The 21,757-nt window shown below is 46.3% G+C and overlaps 5 non-coding genes across 5 annotated transcripts; all 5 read right to left on the minus strand.

The window, feature by feature from the left end:
- Positions 1–2,561: 2,561 nt before the first annotated feature.
- On the minus strand, positions 2,562–2,633 carry TRNAW-CCA (transfer RNA tryptophan (anticodon CCA)). The gene has a single exon. It is a non-coding gene; the product is annotated as a tRNA-Trp (tRNA).
- A 2,899-nt stretch (positions 2,634–5,532) lies between these two features.
- Positions 5,533–5,604, minus strand: TRNAW-CCA (transfer RNA tryptophan (anticodon CCA)). Its single transcript has one exon. It is a non-coding gene; the product is annotated as a tRNA-Trp (tRNA).
- Positions 5,605–7,026: 1,422 nt separating this feature from the next.
- Positions 7,027–7,098, minus strand: TRNAW-CCA (transfer RNA tryptophan (anticodon CCA)). Its single transcript has one exon. It is a non-coding gene; the product is annotated as a tRNA-Trp (tRNA).
- Positions 7,099–9,999: 2,901 nt separating this feature from the next.
- TRNAW-CCA (transfer RNA tryptophan (anticodon CCA)) lies at positions 10,000–10,071 on the minus strand. The gene has a single exon. It is a non-coding gene; the product is annotated as a tRNA-Trp (tRNA).
- A 6,083-nt stretch (positions 10,072–16,154) lies between these two features.
- Positions 16,155–16,226, minus strand: TRNAW-CCA (transfer RNA tryptophan (anticodon CCA)). The gene has a single exon. It is a non-coding gene; the product is annotated as a tRNA-Trp (tRNA).
- Positions 16,227–21,757: the final 5,531 nt, after the last annotated feature.

A 21,757-nucleotide genomic window follows, 5' to 3' on the forward strand; every position in this document is an offset into this window, starting at 1 on the left:
ATAAGAAAGAGAATTTGACCCGGACGTGATTCAAACTCGCAACCTTCTGATCTGGAGTCAGACGTGCTACCATGTCTCCACCGCGTCCGTTTAGGGTAGCCGTTCGCACACACGTGGTAGCATGATTTGCTCGGCCTTCTGTCGATGAAGCACACCTAAAGAGAAGAGTCATTGTAGACAGACAAATAAGTAGATAGACAGATAGATGAAAATAACAAAAAGAGACTTTTACACGGACGTGATTCGAACACGCAACCTTCTGATCTGGAGTAATACGTGCTACCGTGTCGCCATCGAATCCGCTTAGGGTAGCCGTTCGCACACACGCGGTAGCATGATTTGCCCGGCCTTCTGTCGATGAAGCACAGGTAAAGAGACAAGTCTTTGTAGACAGACAAATAAGTAGATACACAGATAGATGAAAATAATAAATAAGCGAATTTGACCCGGACGTGATTCAAACTCGCAACCTTCTGATCTGGAGTCAGACGTGCTACCATGTCTCCACCGCGTCCGTTTAGGGTAGCCGTTCGCACACACGTGGTAGCATGATTTGCTCGGCCTTCTGTCGATGAAGCACACCTAAAGAGAAGAGTCATTGTAGACAGACAAATAAGTAGATAGACAGATAGATGAAAATAACAAAAAGAGACTTTTACACGGACGTGATTCGAACACGCAACCTTCTGATCTGGAGTAATACGTGCTACCGTGTCGCCATCGAATCCGCTTAGGGTAGCCGTTCGCACACACGCGGTAGCATGATTTGCCCGGCCTTCTGTCGATGAAGCACAGGTAAAGAGACAAGTCTTTGTAGACAGACAAATAAGTAGATACACAGATAGATGAAAATAATAAATAAGCGAATTTGACCCGGACGTGATTCAAACTCGCAACCTTCTGATCTGGAGTCAGACGTGCTACCATGTCTCCACCGCGTCCGTTTAGGGTAGCCGTTCGCACACACGAAGTACCATGATTTGCTCGGCCTTCTGTCGATGAAGCACACCTAAAGAGAAGAGTCATTGTAGACAGACAAATAAGTAGATAGACAGATAGATGAAAATAACAAAAAGAGACTTTTACACGGACGTGATTCGAACACGCAACCTTCTGATCTGGAGTAATACGTGCTACCGTGTCGCCATCGAATCCGCTTAGGGTAGCCGTTCGCACAGACGCGGTAGCATGTTTTGCTCGGCCTTCTGTCGATGCAGCACAGATAAAGAGACAAGTCATTGTAGACAGACAAATAAGTAGATAGACAGATGAAAATAATAAGAAAGAGAATTTGACCCGGACGCGATTCGAACACGCAACCTTCTGATCTCGAGTTGGACGCGCTAACAGTTCGCCACCGAGTCCACTTAGGGTTGCCGTTCGCACACACGTGGTAGCATGTTTTGCTCGGCCTTCTATCGATGAAGCACAGGTAAAGAAACAAGTTGTTGTAGACAGACAAAGAGGTAGATAGACTGATGAAAATAACAAAAACGAGAACTTAACACGAACGTGATTCGAACACACAACCCTCTGATCTGGGTAAGACGCGCTACTGTTGCGCCACCGAGTCGCTTAGGGTAGCCGTTCGCACACACGTGGTAGCATGTTTTTTCGGCCTTTTGTCGATGAAGCACCGGTAAAGAGACAAGTCATTGTAGACAGACAAATAAGTAGACAGACAGAATGATGAAAATAAGAAAAAACGATATTTGATCCAGACGTAATTCGAACACGCAACCTTCTGATCTGGAGTCAGACGTGCTACCGTATCGCCACCGAGTACACTTAGTGTAGCCGTTCGCACACACGCGGTAGCATGTTTTGCTCGGCCTTCTGTCGATGAAGCACAGGTAAAGAGACAAGTCATTGTAGACAGACAAATAGGTGGATAGATAGATGAAAATAATAAAAAAAAAGAATTTGACCCGGACTTGGTTCGAACACGCAACCTTCTGATCTGGAGTCAGACGTGCTAAAGTTGCGCCACTGAGTCCGCTTAGAATAATTGTTCGCACACACGCTGTAGCATGTTTTGCTCGGCCTTCTGTCGATGAAGCACTAGTAAAGTGACAAGTCATTTTAGACAGACAAATAAGTAGATAGACAGATAGATGAAAATAATGAAAAGAGAATTTGACCCGGACGTGATTCGAACATTTAACCTGCTGATCTGGAGTCAGACGCGCTACCGTTGCACCGCCGAGTCCGCTCAGGGCAGCCGTTCGCACACACATGGTAGCATGTTTTGCTCGGCCTTCTGTCGATGAAGCACAGGTAAAGAGACAAGTCATTGTAGACAGACAAATAAGTAGATAGACAGATAGATGAAAATAACAAAAGAAAGAACTTGACATCGACGTGATTCGAACACGCAACTTTCTGATCTGGAGTCAGACGTCCTACCGGGTCGCCACCGAGTTGACTTAGTGTAGCCGTTCGCACACACGCAGTAGCATGTATTGCTCGGCCTTCTGTCGATGAAGCATAGGTAAAGAGAAAAGTCATTGTAGACAGACAAATAAGTAGACAGATAGTTGAAAACAATAAAAAAGAGAACTTGACCCCGACGTGATTCGAACACGCAATCTTCTGATCTGGAGTCAGACGCGCTACCGTTGCGCCACCGAGTCCGCTTAGGGTAGCCGTTCGCACACACGTGGTAGCATGTTTTTTCGGCCTTCTGTCGATGAAGCACAGGTAAAGAGACAAGTCATTGTAGACAGACAAATAAGTAGATAGACAGATTGATGAAAATAAGAAAAAAGGAAATTTGATCCAGACGTGATTCAAACTCGCAACCTTCTGATCTGTAGTCAGACATGCTAACATGTCGCCACCGAGTCCGTTTAGTGTGGCCGTTCGCGCACACGTGGTAACATGTTTTGCTTGGCCTTCTGTCGAGGAAGCACAGCTAAAGAGAAGAGTCATTGTACACAGACAAATAAGTAGATAGACAGATAGATGAAAATAATAAAATGACACTTTTACCCGGACGTGATTCGAACACGCAAACTTCTGATCTGGAGTGAGACGTGCTACCGTGTCGCCATCGAATCCGCTTAGTGTAGCCGTTCGCACACACGTGGTAGCATGATTTGCTCGGCCTTCTTTCGATGAAGCACACGTAAAGAGACAAGTCTTCGTAGACAGACAAATAGGTAGATACACAGATAGATGAAAATAATAAATAAGCGAATTGGACCCGGACGTGATTCAAACTCGCAACCTTCTGATCTGGAGCCAGACGGTCTACCGTGTCGCCACCGCGTCCGTTTAGGGTAGCCGTACGCACACACGCAGTAGCATGTTTTGCTCGGCCTTCTGTCGATGCAGCACTGGTAAAGAGACAAGTCATTGTAGACAGACAAATAAGTAGATAGACAGATGAAAATAATAAGAAAGAGAATTTGACCCGGACGCGATTCGAACACGCAACCTTCTGATCTGGAGTCGGACGCGCTAACAGTTCGCCACCGAGTCCATTTAGGGTAGCCGTTCGCACCAACGCGGTAGCATGTTTTGCTCGGCCTTCTGTCGATGCAGCACAGGTAAAGAGACAAGTCATTGTAGACAGACAAATAAGTAGATAGACAGATGAACATAATAAGAAAGGGAATTTGACCCGGACGCGATACGAACACGCAACCTTCTGATCTGGAGTTTGATGCGCTAACAGTTCGCCACCGAATCAACTTAGCGTAGCCGTTCCCACACACGCGGTAGCTTGTTTTGCTCGGCCTTCTGTCGATGAAGCTCAGGTAACGAGACAAGTCATTGTACACAGACAAATAAGCAGATAGACAAATAGATGAAAATAAGAAAAAAGAGAATTTGACCCGGACGTGATTCGAACACGCAACCTTCTGATATGGAGACAGACGTGCTACCGTGTCGCCACCGAGTCCACTTAGTGAAGCCGTTCGTACACACGCGGTAGCATGTTTCGCTCGGCCTTCTGTCGATGAAGCACAGGTAAAAAGACAAGTCATCGTAGACAGACAAACAGGTAGATAGACATATAGATGAAATTAATAAAAAAGAGGATTTGACCCGGACCTGATTCGAACACGCAACCTTGTGATCTGGAGTCAGACGTGCTACCGTATCGCCACCAAGTACACTTAGTGTAGCCGTTCGCACACACGCGGTAGCATGTTTTGCTCGGCCTTCTGTCGATGAAGCACAGGTAAAGGGACAAGTTATTGCAGATAGACAAATAAGTAGATAAACAGATAGATGAAAATACTAAAAAGAGAATTTGACGCGGACGTGATTAGAACACGCAACCTTCTGATCTGGAGTCAGACGTGCTAAAGTTGCTTGCGCCAACGAGTCCGCTTAGGGTAGCCGTTCGCCCACACGTGGTAGCATGTTTTGCTCGGCCTTCTGTCGATGCAGCACAGGTAGAGAAGAGTCATTGTAGACAGACAAATAAGTAAATAGACAGATGAAAATAATAAGAAAGAGAATTTGACCCGGACGTGATTCGAACACGCAACCTTCTGATCTGGAGTCAGACGTGCTACCTTGTCGCCACCGAGTCCGTTAGGTAACCATTCGCACACACGTGGTAGCATGGTTTGCTCGGCCTTCTGTCGATGAAGCACAGGTAAAGAGACAAGTCATTGTAGACATACAGATAAGTAGATAGACACATAAATGAAAATACTAAAGAGAGAATTTGACGCGGACGTGATTCGAACACGCAACCTTGTGATCTGGAGTCAGACGTGCTACCGTATCGCCACTGAGTACACTTAGTGTAGCCGTTCGCACACACGCGGTAGCATGTTTTGCTCGGCCTTCTGTCGATGAAGCACAGGTAAAGAGACAAGTCATTGTAGACAGACAAATAAGTGGATAGATAGATGAAAATAATAAAAAAAAGAATTTGACCCGGACTTGATTCGAACACGCAACCTTCTGATCTGCAGTCAGACGTGCTAAAGTTGCGCCACTGAGTCCGCTTAAAATAATTGTTCGCACACACGCTGTAGCATGTTTTGCTCGGCCTTCTGTCGATGAAGCACAGGTAAAGTGACAAGTCATTTTAGACAGACAAATAAGTAGATAGACAGATAGATGAAAATAATGAAAAGAGAATTTGACCCGGACGTGATTTGAACATTTAACCTACTGATCTGGAGTCAGACGCGCTACCGTTGCACCGCCGAGTCCGCTCAGGGCAGCCGTTCGCACACACGTGGTAGCATGTTTTGCTCGGCCTTCTGGCGATGAAGCACAGGTAAAGAGACAAGTCATTGTAGACAGACAAATAAGTAGATAGACAGATAGATGAAAATAACAAAAGAAAGAACTTGACATCGACGTGATTTGAACACGCAACCTTCTGATCTGGAGTCAGACGTCCTACCGGGTCGCCACCGAGTTGACTTAGTGTAGCCGTTCGCACACACGCAGTAGCATGTATTGCTCGGCCTTCTGTCGGTGAAACATAGGTAAAGAGAGAAGTCTTTGTAGACAGACAAATAAGTAGACAGATATTTGAAAACAATAAAAAAGAGAACTTGACCCCGACGTGATTCGAACACGCAACCTTCTGATCTGGAGTCAGACGCGCTACCGTTGCGCCACCGAGTCCGCTTAGGGTAGCCGTTCGCACACACGTGGTAGCATGTTTTTTCGGCCTTCTCTCGATGAAGCACAGGTAAAGAGACAAGTCATTGTAGACAGACAAATAAGTAGATAGACAGATTGATGAAAATAAGAAAAAAGGTAATTTGATCCAGACGTGATTCAAACTCGCAACCTTCTGATCTGTAGTCAGACATGCTAACATGTCGCCACCGAGTCCGTTTAGTGTGGCCGTTCGCACACACGTGGTAGCATGTTTTGCTTGGCCTTCTGTCGAGGAAGCACAGCTAAAGAGAAGAGTCATTGTACACAGACAAATAAGTAGATAGACAGATAGATGAAAATAATAAATCAGCGAATTTGACCCGGACGTGATTCGAACACGCAACCTTGTGATCTGGAGTCAGACGTGCTACCGTATCGCCACAAAGTACACTTAGTGTAGCCCTTCGCACACACGCGGTAGCATGTTTTGCTCGGCCTTCTGTCGATGAAGCACAGGTAAAGGGACAAGTTATTGCAGATAGACAAATAAGTAGATAAACAGATAGATGAAAATACTAAAAAGAGAATCTGACGCGGACGTGATTAGAACACGCAACATTCTGATCTGGAGTCAGACGTGCTAAAGTTGCTTGCGCCAACGAGTCCGCTTAGGGTAGCCGTTCGCCCACACGTGGTAGCATGTTTTGCTCGGCCTTCTGTCGATGAAGCACAGGTAAAGGGACAAGTCATTGCAGATAGACAAATAAGTAGATAGACAGATAGATGAAAATACTAAAAAGAGAATTTGACGCGGACGTGATCAGAACACGCAACCTTCTGATCTGGAGTCAGACGTGCTAAAGTTGCGCCACCGAGTCAACTTAGGGTAGCCGTTCGCCCACACGTGGTAGCATGTTTTGCACGGCCTTATGTCGATGAAGCACAGGTAAAGGGACAAGTCATTTTAGACAGACAAATAATTAGATAGACAGATAGAAGAAAATAATGAAAAGAGAATTTGACCCGGACGTGATTCGAACATTTAACCTGCTGATCTGGAGTCAGACGCGCTACCGTTGCACCGCCGAGTCCGCTCAGGGCAGCCGTTCGCACACACATGGTAGCATGTTTTGCTCGGCCTTCTGTCGATGAAGCACAGGTAAAGAGACAAGTCATTGTAGACAGACAAATAAGTAGATAGACAGATAGATGAAAATAACAAAAGAAAGAACTTGACATCGACGTGATTCGAACACGCAACTTTCTGATCTGGAGTCAGACGTCCTACCGGGTCGCCACCGAGTTGACTTAGTGTAGCCGTTCGCACACACGCAGTAGCATGTATTGCTCGGCCTTCTGTCGATGAAGCATAGGTAAAGAGAGAAGTCATTGTAGACAGACAAAAGAGTAGACAGATAGTTGAAAACAATAAAAAAGAGAACTTGACCCCGACGTGATTCGAACACGCAATCTTCTGATCTGGAGTCAGACGCGCTACCGTTGCGCCACCGAGTCCGCTTAGGGTAGCCGTTCGCACACACGTGGTAGCATGTTTTTTCGGCCTTCTGTCGATGAAGCACAGGTAAAGAGACAAGTCATTGTAGACAGACAAATAAGTAGATAGACAGATTGATGAAAATAAGAAAAAAGGAAATTTGATCCAGACGTGATTCAAACTCGCAACCTTCTGATCTGTAGTCAGACATGCTAACATGTCGCCACCGAGTCCGTTTAGTGTGGCCGTTCGCACACACGTGGTAGCATGTTTTGCTTGGCCTTCTGTCGAGGAAGCACAGCTAAAGAGAAGAGTCATTGTACACAGACAAATAAGTAGATAGACAGATAGATGAAAATAATGAAATGACACTTTTACCCGGACGTGATTCGAACACGCAAACTTCTGATCTGGAGTGAGACGTGCTACCGTGTCTCCATCGAATCCCCTTAGGGTAGCCGTTCGCACACACGCGGTAGCATGATTTGCTCGGCCTTCTTTCGATGAAGCACACGTAAAGAGACAAGTCTTCGTAGACAGACAAATAGGTAGATACACAGATAGATGAAAATAATAAATAAGCGAATTTGACCCGGACGTGATTCAAACTCGCAACCTTCTGATCTGGAGTCAGACGGTCTACCGTGTCGCCACCGCGTCCGTTTAGGGTAGCCGTACGCACACACGCGGTAGCATGTTTTGCTCGGCCTTCTGTCGATGCAGCACTGGTAAAGAGACAAGTCATTGTAGACAGACAAATAAGTAGATAGACAGATGAAAATAATAAGAAAGAGAATTTGACCCGGACGCGATTCGAACACGCAACCTTCTGATCTGGAGTCGGACGCGCTAACAGTTCGCCACCGAGTCCATTTAGGGTAGCCGTTCGCACCAACGCGGTAGCATGTTTTGCTCGGCCTTCTGTCGATGCAGCACAGGTAAAGAGACAAGTCATTGTAGACAGACAAATAAGTAGATAGACAGATGAACATAATAAGAAAGAGAATTTGACCCGGACGCGATACGAACACGCAACCTTCTGATCTGGAGTTGGATGCGCTAACAGTTCGCCACCGAATCAACTTAGCGTAGCCGTTCCCACACACGCGGTAGCTTGTTTTGCTCGGCCTTCTGTCGATGAAGCTCAGGTAACGAGACAAGTCATTGTACACAGACAAATAAGCAGATAGACAAATAAATGAAAATAAGAAAAAAGAGAATTTGACCCGGACGTGATTCGAACACGCAACCTTCTGATATGGAGACAGACGTGCTACCGTGTCGCCACCGAGTCCACTTAGTGAAGCCGTTCGTACACACGCGGTAGCATGTTTCGCTCGGCCTTCTGTCGATGAAGCACAGGTAAAAAGACAAGTCATCGTAGACAGACAAACAGGTAGATAGACATATAGATGAAATTAATAAAAAAGAGGATTTGACCCGGACCTGATTCGAACACGCAACCTTGTGATCTGGAGTCAGACGTGCTACCGTATCGCCACCAAGTACACTTAGTGTAGGCGTTCGCACACACGCGGTAGCATGTTTTGCTCGGCCTTCTGTCGATGAAGCACAGGTAAAGGGACAAGTTATTGCAGATAGACAAATAAGTAGATAAACAGATAGATGAAAATACTAAAAAGAGAATTTGACGCGGACGTGATTAGAACACGCAAACTTCTGATCTGGAGTCAGACGTGCTAAAGTTGCTTGCGCCAACGAGTCCGCTTAGGGTAGCCGTTCGCCCACACGTGGTAGCATGTTTTGCTCGGCCTTCTGTCGATGCAGCACAGGTAAAGAGACAAGTCATTGTAGACAGACAAATAAGTAGATAGACAGATGAAAATAATAAGAAAGAGAATTTGACCCGGACGTGATTCGAACACGCAACCTTCTGATCTGGAGTCAGACGTGCTACCTTGTCGCCACCGAGTCCGTTAGGTAACCATTCGCACACACGTGGTAGCATGGTTTGCTCGGCCTTCTGTCGATGAAGCACAGGTAAAGAGACAAGTCATTGTAGACATACAGATAAGTAGATAGACAGATAAATGAAAATACTAAAAAGAGAATTTGACGCGTACGTGATTCGAACACGCAACCTTGTGATCTGGAGTCAGACGTGCTACCGTATCGCCACTGAGTACACTTAGTGTAGCCGTTCGCACACACGCGGTAGCATGTTTTGCTCGGCCTTCTGTCGATGAAGCACAGGTAAAGAGACAAGTCATTGTAGACAGACAAATAAGTGGATAGATAGATGAAAATAATAAAAAAAAGAATTTGACCCGGACTTGATTCGAACACGCAACCTTCTGATCTGGAGTCAGACGTGCTAAAGTTGCGCCACTGAGTCCGCTTAAAATAATTGTTCGCACACACGCTGTAGCATGTTTTGCTCGGCCTTCTGTCGATGAAGCACAGGTAAAGTGACAAGTCATTTTAGACAGACAAATAAGTAGATAGACATATAGATGAAAATAATGAAAAGAGAATTTGACCCGGACGTGATTTGAACATTTAACCTACTGATCTGGAGTCAGACGCGCTACCGTTGCACCGCCGAGTCCGCTCAGGGCAGCCGTTCGCACACACGTGGTAGCATGTTTTGCTCGGCCTTCTGTCGATGAAGCACAGGTAAAGAGACAAGTCATTGTAGACAGACAAATAAGTAGATAGACAGATAGATGAAAATAACAAAAGAAAGAACTTGACATCGACGTGATTCGAACACGCAACCTTCTGATCTGGAGTCAGACGTCCTACCGGGTCGCCACCGAGTTGACTTAGTGTAGCCGTTCGCACACACGCAGTAGCATGTATTGCTCGGCCTTCTGTCGATGAAGCATAGGTAAAGAGAGAAGTCTTTGTAGACAGACAAATAAGTAGACAGATATTTGAAAACAATAAAAAAGAGAACTTGACCCCGACGTGATTCGAACACGCAACCTTCTGATCTGGAGTCAGACGCGCTACCGTTGCGCCACCGAGTCCGCTTAGGGTAGCCGTTCGAACACACGTGGTAGCATGTTTTTTCGGCCTTCTCTCGATGAAGCACAGGTAAAGAGACAAGTCATTGTAGACAGACAAATAAGTAGATAGACAGATTGATGAAAATAAGAAAAAAGGAAATTTGATCCAGACGTGATTCAAACTCGCAACCTTCTGATCTGTAGTCAGACATGCTAACATTTCGCCACCGAGTCCGTTTAGTGTGGCCGTTCGCACACACGTGGTAGCATGTTTAGCTTGGCCTTCTGTCGAGGAAGCACAGCTAAAGAGAAGAGTCATTGTACACAGACAAATAAGTAGATAGACAGATAGATGAAAATAATAAATAAGCGAATTTGACCCGGACGTGATTCGAACACGCAACCTTGTGATCTGGAGTCAGACGTGCTACCGTATCGCCACAAAGTACACTTAGTGTAGCCCTTCGCACACACGCGGTAGCATGTTTTGCTCGGCCTTCTGTCGATGAAGCACAGGTAAAGGGACAAGTTATTGCAGATAGACAAATAAGTAGATAAACAGATAGATGAAAATACTAAAAAGAGAATCTGACGCGGACGTGATTAGAACACGCAACATTCTGATCTGGAGTCAGACGTGCTAAAGTTGCTTGCGCCAACGAGTCCGCTTAGGGTAGCCGTTCGCCCACACGTGGTAGCATGTTTTGCACGGCCTTATGTCGATGAAGCACAGGTAAAGGGACAAGTCATTTTAGACAGACAAATAAGTAGATAGACAGATAGATGAAAATAATGAAAAGAGAATTTGACCCGGACGTGATTCGAACATTTCACCTACTGATCTGGTGTCATACGCGCTACCGTTGCACCTCCGAGTCCGCTCAGGGCAGCCGTTCGCACACACGTGGTAGCATGTTTTGCTCGGCCTTCTGTCGATGAAGCACAAGTAAAGAGACAAGTCATTGTAGAAAGACAAATAAGTAGATAGACAGATAGATGAAAATAACAAAAGAGAGAACTTGACATCGACGTGATTCGAACACGCAACCTTCTGATCTGGAGTCAGACGTCCTACCGGGTCGCCACCGAGTTGACTTAGCGTAGCCGTTCGCACACACGCAGTAGCATGTATTGCTCGGCCTTCTGTCGATGAAGCATAGGTAAAGAGAGAAGTCATTGTAGACAGACAAATAAGTAGACAGATAGTTGAAAACAATAAAAAAGAGAATTTGAACCCAACGTGATTCGAGCACGCAACCTTCTGATCTGGAGTCAGACGCGCTACCGTTGCGCCACCGAGTCCGCTTAGGGTAGCCGTTCGCACACACGTGGTAGCATGTTTTTTCGGCCTTCTGTCGATGAAGCACAGGTAAAGAGACAAGTCATTGTAGACAGACAAATAAGTAGATAGACAGGTTGATGAAAATAAGAAAAAAGGAAATTTGATCCAGACGTGATTCAAACTCGCAACCTTCTGATCTGTAGTCAGACATGCTAACATGTCGCAACCGAGTCCGTTTAGCGTGGCCATTCGCACACACGTGGTAGCATGTTTTGCTTGGCCTTCTGTCGAGGAAGCACAGGTAAAGAGACAAGTCTTTGTAGACAGACAAATAAGTAGATAGACAGATACATGAAAATAATTAAAAGAGACTTTTATCCGGACGTGATTCGAACACGCAACCTTCTGATCTGGAGTCAGACGTGCTACCGTGTCGCCATCGAATCCGCTTAGGGTAGCCGTTCGCGCACACGCGGTAGCATGATTTGCTGGGCCTTCTGTCGATAAGGCACAGGTAAAGAGACAAGTCTTTGTAGACAGACAAATAAGTAGATACACAGATAGATGAAAATAATAAATAAGCGAATTTGACCCGGACGTGATTCAAACTCGCAACCTTCTGATCTGGAGTCAGACGTGCTACCGTGTCACCACCGAGTCCACTTTGTGTAGCCGTTCGCACACACGCGGTAGCATGTTTTGCTCGGCCTTCTGTCGATGCAGCACAGGTAAAGAGACAAGTCATTGTAGACAGACAAATAAGTCGATAGACAGATAGATGAAAGTAATAAAAAAAGAGAACCTAACACGGACGTGATTCGAACACGCAACCCTCTTATCTGGAGTTGGACGTGCTACCGTGTCGCCACCGAGTCAACTTTGTGTAGCCGTTCGCACACACGTGGTACCATGTTTTGCTCGGCCTTCTGTCGATGCAGCACAGGTAAAGAGACAAGTCATTGTAGACAGACAAATAAGTAGATAGACAGATGAAAATAATGAGAAAGAGAATTTGACACGGACGCGATACGAACACGCAACCTTCTGATCTGGAGTCGGACGCGCTAACAGTTCGCCACCGAGTCCACTTAGGGTAGCCGTTCGCACACACGTGGTAGCATGTTTTGCTCGGCCTTCTATCGATGAAGCACAGGTAAAGAAAGAAGTCGTTGTAGACAGACAAAGAGGTAGATAGACAGATGAAAATAACAAAAACGAGAACTTAACACGGACGTGATTCGAACCCGCAACCTTCTGATCTGGAGTCAGACGTGCTACTGTGTCACCACCGAGTCCACTTTGTGTAGCCGTTCGCACACACGTGGTAGCATGTTTTGCTCGGCCTTCTGTGGATGCAGCACAGGTAAAGAGACAAGTCATTGTAGACAGACAAATAAGTAGATAGACAGATGAAAATAATAAGAAAGAGAGTTTGACCCGGACGCGATTCGAACACGCAACCTTCTGATCTCGAGTCGGTCGCGCTAACAGTTCGCCACCGAGTCAACTTAGGGTAGTTGTTCGCACACACGTGGTAGCATGTTTTGCTCGGCCTTCTATCGATTAAGCACAGGTAAAGAAACAAGTCGTTCTAGACAGACAAAGAGGTAGATAGACTGATGAAAATAACAAAAACGAGAACTTAACATGGACGTGATTCGAACACGCAACCCTCTGATCTGGAGTCGGACGTGCTACCGTGTCGCCACCGAGTCCGCTTAGGGTAGCCGTTCGCACACACGTGGTAGCATGTTTTTTCGGCCTTTTGTCGATGAAGCACCGGTAAAGAGACAAGTCATTGTAGACAGACAAATAAGTAGACAGACAGAATGATGAAAATAAGAAAAAACGAAATTTGATCCAGACGTGATTCAAGCTCGCAGCCTTCTGATCTGTAGTCAGACTAGTCAGACATGCTAACATGTCGCCATTGAGTCCGTTTAGGGCGGCCGTTCGCACACACGTGGTAGCATGTTTTGCTCGGCCTTCTGTCGAGGAAGCACAGCTAAAGAGAAGAGTCATTGTAGACAGACAAATAAGTAGATAGACAGATAGATAAAAATAATAAAGAGAGACTTTTACCCGGACGTGATTCGAACACGCAACCTTCTGATCTGGAGTCAGACGTGCTAACGTGTCGCCATCGAATCCGCTTAGGGTAGTCGTTCGCACACACGCGGTAGCATGATCTGCTCGGCCTTCTGTCGATGAAGCACAGGTAAAGAGACATGTCATTGTAGACAGACAAATAAGTAGATAGACAGATGAAAATATTAAAAAGAGAGCTTGACCCGGACGAGATTCGAACGCGCAACCTTCCGATCTCGAGTCAGACGTGCTACCGGGTTGCCACCAAGTCCACTTAGTGTAGCCGTACGCGCACACGCGGTAGCATGTTTTGCTCGGCCTTCTGTCGATGTAGCACTGGTAAAGAGACAAGTCATTGTAGACAGACAAATAAGTACATAGACAGATGAAAATAATAAGAAAGAGAATTTGACCCGGACGCGATTCGAACACTCAACCTTCTGATCTGGAGTCGGACGCGCTAACAGTTCGCCACCGAGTCCATTCAGGGTAGCCGTTCGCACACATGCGGTAGCATGTTTCGCTTGCCCTTCTATCGATGAAGCACAGGTAAAGAGACAAGTCATTGTAGACAGACAAATAAGTAGATAGACAGATAGATGAAACTAATAAAAAAGAGAACCTAACACGGACGTGATTCGAACACGCAACCCTCTGATCTGGAGTCGGACGTGCTACCGTGTCGCCACCGAGTCGACTTTGTGTAGCTGTTCGCACACACGCGGTAGCATGTTTTGCTCGGCCTTCTGTCGATGCAGCACAGGTAAAGAGACAAGTCATTGTAGACAGACAAATAAGTAGATAGACAGATGAAAATAATAAGAAAGAGAACTTGACCCGGACGCGATACGAACACGCAACCTTCTGATCTGGAGTCGGACGCGCTAACAGTTCGCCACCGAGTCCACTTAGGGTAGCCGTTCGCACACACGTGGTAGCATGTTTTGCTCGGCCTTCTATCGATGAAGCACAGGTAAAGAAACAAGTCGTTGTAGACAGACAAAGAGGTAGATAGACTGATGAAAATAACAAAAACGAGAACTTAACACGGACGTGATTCGAACACGCAACCCTCTGATCTGGAGTCGGACGTGCTACCGTGTCGCCACCGAGTCCGCTTAGGGTAGCCGTTCGCACACACGTGGTAGCATGTTTTTTCGGCCTTTTGTCGATGAAGCACCGGTAAAGAGACAAGTCATTGTAGACAGACAAATAAGTAGACAGACAGAATGATGAAAATAAGAAAAAACGAAATTTGATCCAGACGTGATTCAAGCTCGCAGCCTTCTGATCTGTAGTCAGACATGCTAACATGTCGCCATTGAGTCCGTTTAGGGCGGCCGTTCGCACACACGTGGTAGCATGTTTTGCTCGGCCTTCTGTCGAGGAAGCACAGCTGAAGAGAAGAGTCATTGTAGACAGACAAATAAGTAGATAGACAGATATATAAAAATAATAAAGAGAGACTTTTACCCGGACGTGATTCGAACACGCAACCTTCTTATCTGGAGTCAGACGTGCTAACGTGTCGCCATCGAATCCGCTTAGAGTAGTCGTTCGCACGCACGCGGTAGCATGATCTGCTCGGCCTTCTGTCGATGAAGCACAGGTAAAGAGACATGTCATTGTAGACAGACAAATAAGTAGATAGACAGATGAAAATATTAAAAAGAGAGCTTGACCCGGACGAGATTCGAACACGCAACCTTCCGATCTGGAGTCAGACGTGCTACCGGGTTGCCACCGAGTCCATTTTGTGTAGCCGTTCGCACACCCGCGGTAGCATGTTTTGCTCGGCCTTCTGTCGATGCAGCACAGGTAAAGAGACAAGTCATTGTAGACAGACAAATTAGTAGATAGACAGATGAAAATAATAAGAAAGAGAATTTGACCCGGATGTGATTCGAACACGCAACTTTCTGATCTGGAGTCAGACGTGCTACCGTGTCGCCACCGAGTCCGTTAGGTAACCATTCGCACACACGTGGTAGCATGTTTTGCTCGGCCTTCTGTCGATGAAGCACAGGTAAAGAGACAAGTCATTGCAGACATACAGATAAGTAGATAGACAGATAGATGAAAATAATAAAGAAGAGGATTTGACCCGGACCCGAATCGAACACGCAACCTTGTGATCTGGAGTCAGACGTGCTACCGTATCGCCACCGAGTACACTTAATGTAGCCGTTCGCACACACGTGGTAGCATGTTTTGCTCGGCCTTCTGTCGATGAAGCACAGGTAAAGAGACAAGTCATTGTAGAGAGACAAATAAGTGGATAGATAGATGAAAATAATAAAAAAAAGAATTTGACCCGGACTTGATACGAACACGCAACCTTCTGATCTGGAGTCAGACGCGCTACCGTTGCACCGCCGAGTCCGCTCAGGGCAGCCGTTCGCACACACGTGGTTGCATGTTTTGCTCGGCCTTCTGTCGATGAAGCACAGGTAAAAAGACAAGTCATTGTAGACAGACAAATAAGTAGATAGACAGATAGATGAAAATAACAAAAGAAAGAACTTGACATCGACGTGATTCGAACACGCAGCCTTCTGATCTGGAGTCAGACGTCCTACCGGGTCGCCACCGAGTTGACTTAGTGTAGCCGTTCGCACACACGCAGTAGCATGTATTGCTCGGCCTTCTGTCGATGAAGCATAGGTATAGAGAGAAGTCATTGTAGACAGACAAATAAGTAGACAGATAGTTGAAAACAATAAAAAAGAGAACTTGACCCCGACGTGATTCGAACACGCAACCTTCTGATCTGGAGTCAGACGCGCTACCGTTGCGCCACCGAGTCCGCTTAGGGTTGCCGTTCGCACACACGTGGTAACATGTTTTTTCGGCCTTCTGTCGATAAGGCACAGGTAAAGAGACAAGTCTTTGTAGACAGACAAATAAGTAGATACACAGATAGATGAAAATAATAAATAAGCGAATTTGACCCGGACGTGATTCAAACTCGCAACCTTCTGATCTGGAGTCAGACGTGCTACCGTGTCACCACCGAGTCCACTTTGTGTAGCCGTTCGCACACACGCGGTAGCATGTTTTGCTCGGCCTTCTGTCGATGCAGCACAGGTAAAGAGACAAGTCATTGTAGACAGACAAATAAGTCGATAGACAGATAGATGAAAGTAATAAAAAAAGAGAACCTAACACGGACGTGATTCGAACACGCAACCCTCTGATCTGGAGTTGGACGTGCTACCGTGTCGCCACCGAGTCAACTTTGTGTAGCCGTTCGCACACACGCGGTACCATGTTTTGCTCGGCCTTCTGTCGATGCAGCACAGGTAAAGAGACAAGTCATTGTAGACAGACAAATAAGTAGATAGACAGATGAAAATAATGAGAAAGAGAATTTGACACGGACGCGATACGAACACGCAACCTTCTGATCTGGAGTCGGACGCGCTAACAGTTCGCCACCGAGTCCACTTAGGGTAGCCGTTCGCACACACGTGGTAGCATGTTTTGCTCGGCCTTCTATCGATGAAGCACAGGTAAAGAAAGAAGTCGTTGTAGACAGACAAAGAGGTAGATAGACAGATGAAAATAACAAAAACGAGAACTTAACACGGACGTGATTCGAACCCGCAACCTTCTGATCTGGAGTCAGACGTGCTACTGTGTCACCACCGAGTCCACTTTGTGTAGCCGTTCGCACACACGTGGTAGCATGTTTTGCTCGGCCTTCTGTGGATGCAGCACAGGTAAAGAGACAAGTCATTGTAGACAGACAAATAAGTAGATAGACAGATGAAAATAATAAGAAAGAGAGTTTGACCCGGACGCGATTCGAACACGCAACCTTCTGATCTCGAGTCGGTCGCGCTAACAGTTCGCCACCGAGTCCACTTAGGGTAGTTGTTCGCACACACGTGGTAGCATGTTTTGCTCGGCCTTCTATCGATTAAGCACAGGTAAAGAAACAAGTCGTTCTAGACAGACAAAGAGGTAGATAGACTGATGAAAATAACAAAAACGAGAACTTAACATGGACGTGATTCGAACACGCAACCCTCTGATCTGGAGTCGGACGTGCTACCGTGTCGCCACCGAGTCCGCTTAGGGTAGCCGTTCGCACACACGTGGTAGCATGTTTTTTCGGCCTTTTGTCGATGAAGCACCGGTAAAGAGACAAGTCATTGTAGACAGACAAATAAGTAGACAGACAGAATGATGAAAATAAGAAAAAACGAAATTTGATCCAGACGTGATTCAAGCTCGCAGCCTTCTGATCTGTAGTCAGACTAGTCAGACATGCTAACATGTCGCCATTGAGTCCGTTTAGGGCGGCCGTTCGCACACACGTGGTAGCATGTTTTGCTCGGCCTTCTGTCGAGGAAGCACAGCTAAAGAGAAGAGTCATTGTAGACAGACAAATAAGTAGATAGACAGATAGATAAAAATAATAAAGAGAGACTTTTACCCGGACGTGATTCGAACACGCAACCTTCTGATCTGGAGTCAGACGTGCTAACGTGTCGCCATCGAATCCGCTTAGGGTAGTCGTTCGCACACACGCGGTAGCATGATCTGCTCGGCCTTCTGTCGATGAAGCACAGGTAAAGAGACATGTCATTGTAGACAGACAAATAAGTAGATAGACAGATGAAAATATTAAAAAGAGAGCTTGACCCGGACGAGATTCGAACACGCAACCTTCCGATCTCGAGTCAGACGTGCTACCGGGTTGCCACCAAGTCCACTTAGTGTAGCCGTACGCGCACACGCGGTAGCATGTTTTGCTCGGCCTTCTGTCGATGTAGCACTGGTAAAGAGACAAGTCATTGTAGACAGACAAATAAGTACATAGACAGATGAAAATAATAAGAAAGAGAATTTGACCCGGACGCGATTCGAACACGCAACCTTCTGATCTGGAGTCGGACGCGCTAACAGTTCGCCACCGAGTCCATTCAGGGTAGCCGTTCGCACACATGCGGTAGCATGTTTCGCTTGCCCTTCTATCGATGAAGCACAGGTAAAGAGACAAGTCATTGTAGACAGACAAATAAGTAGATAGACAGATAGATGAAACTAATAAAAAAGAGAACCTAACACGGACGTGATTCGAACACGCAACCCTCTGATCTGGAGTCGGACGTGCTACCGTGTCGCCACCGAGTCGACTTTGTGTAGCTGTTCGCACACACGCGGTAGCATGTTTTGCTCGGCCTTCTGTCGATGCAGCACAGGTAAAGAGACAAGTCATTGTAGACAGACAAATAAGTAGATAGACAGATGAAAATAATAAGAAAGAGAACTTGACCCGGACGCGATACGAACACGCAACCTTCTGATCTGGAGTCGGACGCGCTAACAGTTCGCCACCGAGTCCACTTAGGGTAGCCGTTCGCACACACGTGGTAGCATGTTTTGCTCGGCCTTCTATCGATGAAGCACAGGTAAAGAAACAAGTCGTTGTAGACAGACAAAGAGGTAGATAGACTGATGAAAATAACAAAAACGAGAACTTAACACGGACGTGATTCGAACACGCAACCCTCTGATCTGGAGTCGGACGTGCTACCGTGTCGCCACCGAGTCCGCTTAGGGTAGCCGTTCGCACACACGTGGTAGCATGTTTTTTCGGCCTTTTGTCGATGAAGCACCGGTAAAGAGACAAGTCATTGTAGACAGACAAATAAGTAGACAGACAGAATGATGAAAATAAGAAAAAACGAAATTTGATCCAGACGTGATTCAAGCTCGCAGCCTTCTGATCTGTAGTCAGACATGCTAACATGTCGCCATTGAGTCCGTTTAGGGCGGCCGTTCGCACACACGTGGTAGCATGTTTTGCTCGGCCTTCTGTCGAGGAAGCACAGCTGAAGAGAAGAGTCATTGTAGACAGACAAATAAGTAGATAGACAGATATATAAAAATAATAAAGAGAGACTTTTACCCGGACGTGATTCGAACACGCAACCTTCTGATCTGGAGTCAGACGTGCTAACGTGTCGCCATCGAATCCGCTTAGAGTAGTCGTTCGCACGCACGCGGTAGCATGATCTGCTCGGCCTTCTGTCGATGAAGCACAGGTAAAGAGACATGTCATTGTAGACAGACAAATAAGTAGATAGACAGATGAAAATATTAAAAAGAGAGCTTGACCCGGACGAGATTCGAACACGCAACCTTCCGATCTGGAGTCAGACGTGCTACCGGGTTGCCACCGAGTCCATTTTGTGTAGCCGTTCGCACACCCGCGGTAGCATGTTTTGCTCGGCCTTCTGTCGATGCAGCACAGGTAAAGAGACAAGTCATTGTAGACAGACAAATTAGTAGATAGACAGATGAAAATAATAAGAAAGAGAATTTGACCCGGATGTGATTCGAACACGCAACTTTCTGATCTGGAGTCAGACGTGCTACCGTGTCGCCACCGAGTCCGTTAGGTAACCATTCGCACACACGTGGTAGCATGTTTTGCTCGGCCTTCTGTCGATGAAGCACAGGTAAAGAGACAAGTCATTGCAGACATACAGATAAGTAGATAGACAGATAGATGAAAATAATAAAGAAGAGGATTTGACCCGGACCCGAATCGAACACGCAACCTTGTGATCTGGAGTCAGACGTGCTACCGTATCGCCACCGAGTACACTTAATGTAGCCGTTCGCACACACGTGGTAGCATGTTTTGCTCGGCCTTCTGTCGATGAAGCACAGGTAAAGAGACAAGTCATTGTAGAGAGACAAATAAGTGGATAGATAGATGAAAATAATAAAAAAAAGAATTTGACCCGGACTTGATACGAACACGCAACCTTCTGATCTGGAGTCAGACGCGCTACCGTTGCACCGCCGAGTCCGCTCAGGGCAGCCGTTCGCACACACGTGGTTGCATGTTTTGCTCGGCCTTCTGTCGATGAAGCACAGGTAAAAAGACAAGTCATTCTAGACAGACAAATAAGTAGATAGACAGATAGATGAAAATAACAAAAGAAAGAACTTGACATCGACGTGATTCGAACACGCAGCCTTCTGATCTGGAGTCAGACGTCCTACCGGGTCGCCACCGAGTTGACTTAGTGTAGCCGTTCGCACACACGCAGTAGCATGTATTGCTCGGCCTTCTGTCGATGAAGCATAGGTATAGAGAGAAGTCATTGTAGACAGACAAATAAGTAGACAGATAGATGAAAATAATAAAAACAGAATTTGACCCGGACGTGATTCGAACATTTAACCTACTGATCTGGAGTCAGACGCGCTACCGTTGCACCTCCGAGTCCGCTCAGGGCAGCCGTTCGCACACACGTGGTAGCATGTTTTGCTCGGCCTTCTGTCGATGAAGCACAGGTAAAAAGACGTCATTGTAGAAAGACAAATAGGTAGATAGACAGATAGATGAAAATAACAAAAGAGAGAACTTGACATCGACGTGATTCGAACACGCCACCTTCTGATCTGGAGTCAGACGTCCTACCGGGTCGCCACCGAGTTGACTAAGTGTAACCGTTCGCACACACGCAGTAGCATGTATTGCTCGGCCTTCTGTCGATAAAGCATAGGTAAAGAGAGAAGTCATTGTAGACAGACAAATAAGTAGATAGACAGATGAAAATATTGGAAAGAGAATTTGACCCGGACGCGATACGAACACGCCACCTTCCGATCTGGAGTTGGACGCGCTAACAGTTCGCCACCGAGTCCACTTAGGGTAGCCGTTCGCACACACGTGGTAGCATGTTTTGCTCGGCCTTCTATCGATGAAGCACAGGTAAAGGAACAAGTCGTTGTAGACAGACAAAGAGGTAGATAGTCAGATGAAAATAACAAAAAGGAGAACTTAACACGGACGTGATTCGAACACGCAACCCTCTGATCCGTAGTAAGACGCGCTACCGTGTCGCCACCGAATCCACTTAGCGTAGCCGTTCGCACACACGCGGTAGCTTGTTTTGCTCGGCCTTCTGTCGATGAAGCACAGGTAACGAGACAAGTCATTGTACACAGACAAAGAGGTAGATAGACGTATAGATGAAATTAATAAAAAAGAGAATTTGACCCGGACCTGATTCGAACACGCAACCTTGTGATCTGGAGTCAGACGTGCTACCGTATCGCCACCGAGTACACTTAGTGTAGCCGTTCGCACACACGCGGTAGCATGTTTTGCTCGGCCTTCTGTCGATGAAGCACAGGTAAAGGGACAAGTCATTGCAGATAGACAAATAAGTAGATAGACAGATAGATGAAAATACTAAAAAGAGAATTTGATGTGGACGTGATTAGAACACGCAACCTTCTGATCTGGAGTCAGACGTGCTAAAGTTGCGCCACCGAGTCCGCTTAGGGTAGCCGTTCGCCCACACG

The sequence above is a fragment of the Rhipicephalus microplus genome, chromosome 5, assembly GCF_043290135.1.
Source record: "Rhipicephalus microplus isolate Deutch F79 chromosome 5, USDA_Rmic, whole genome shotgun sequence".
Classification (NCBI taxonomy): Eukaryota; Metazoa; Arthropoda; class Arachnida; order Ixodida; family Ixodidae; genus Rhipicephalus; species Rhipicephalus microplus.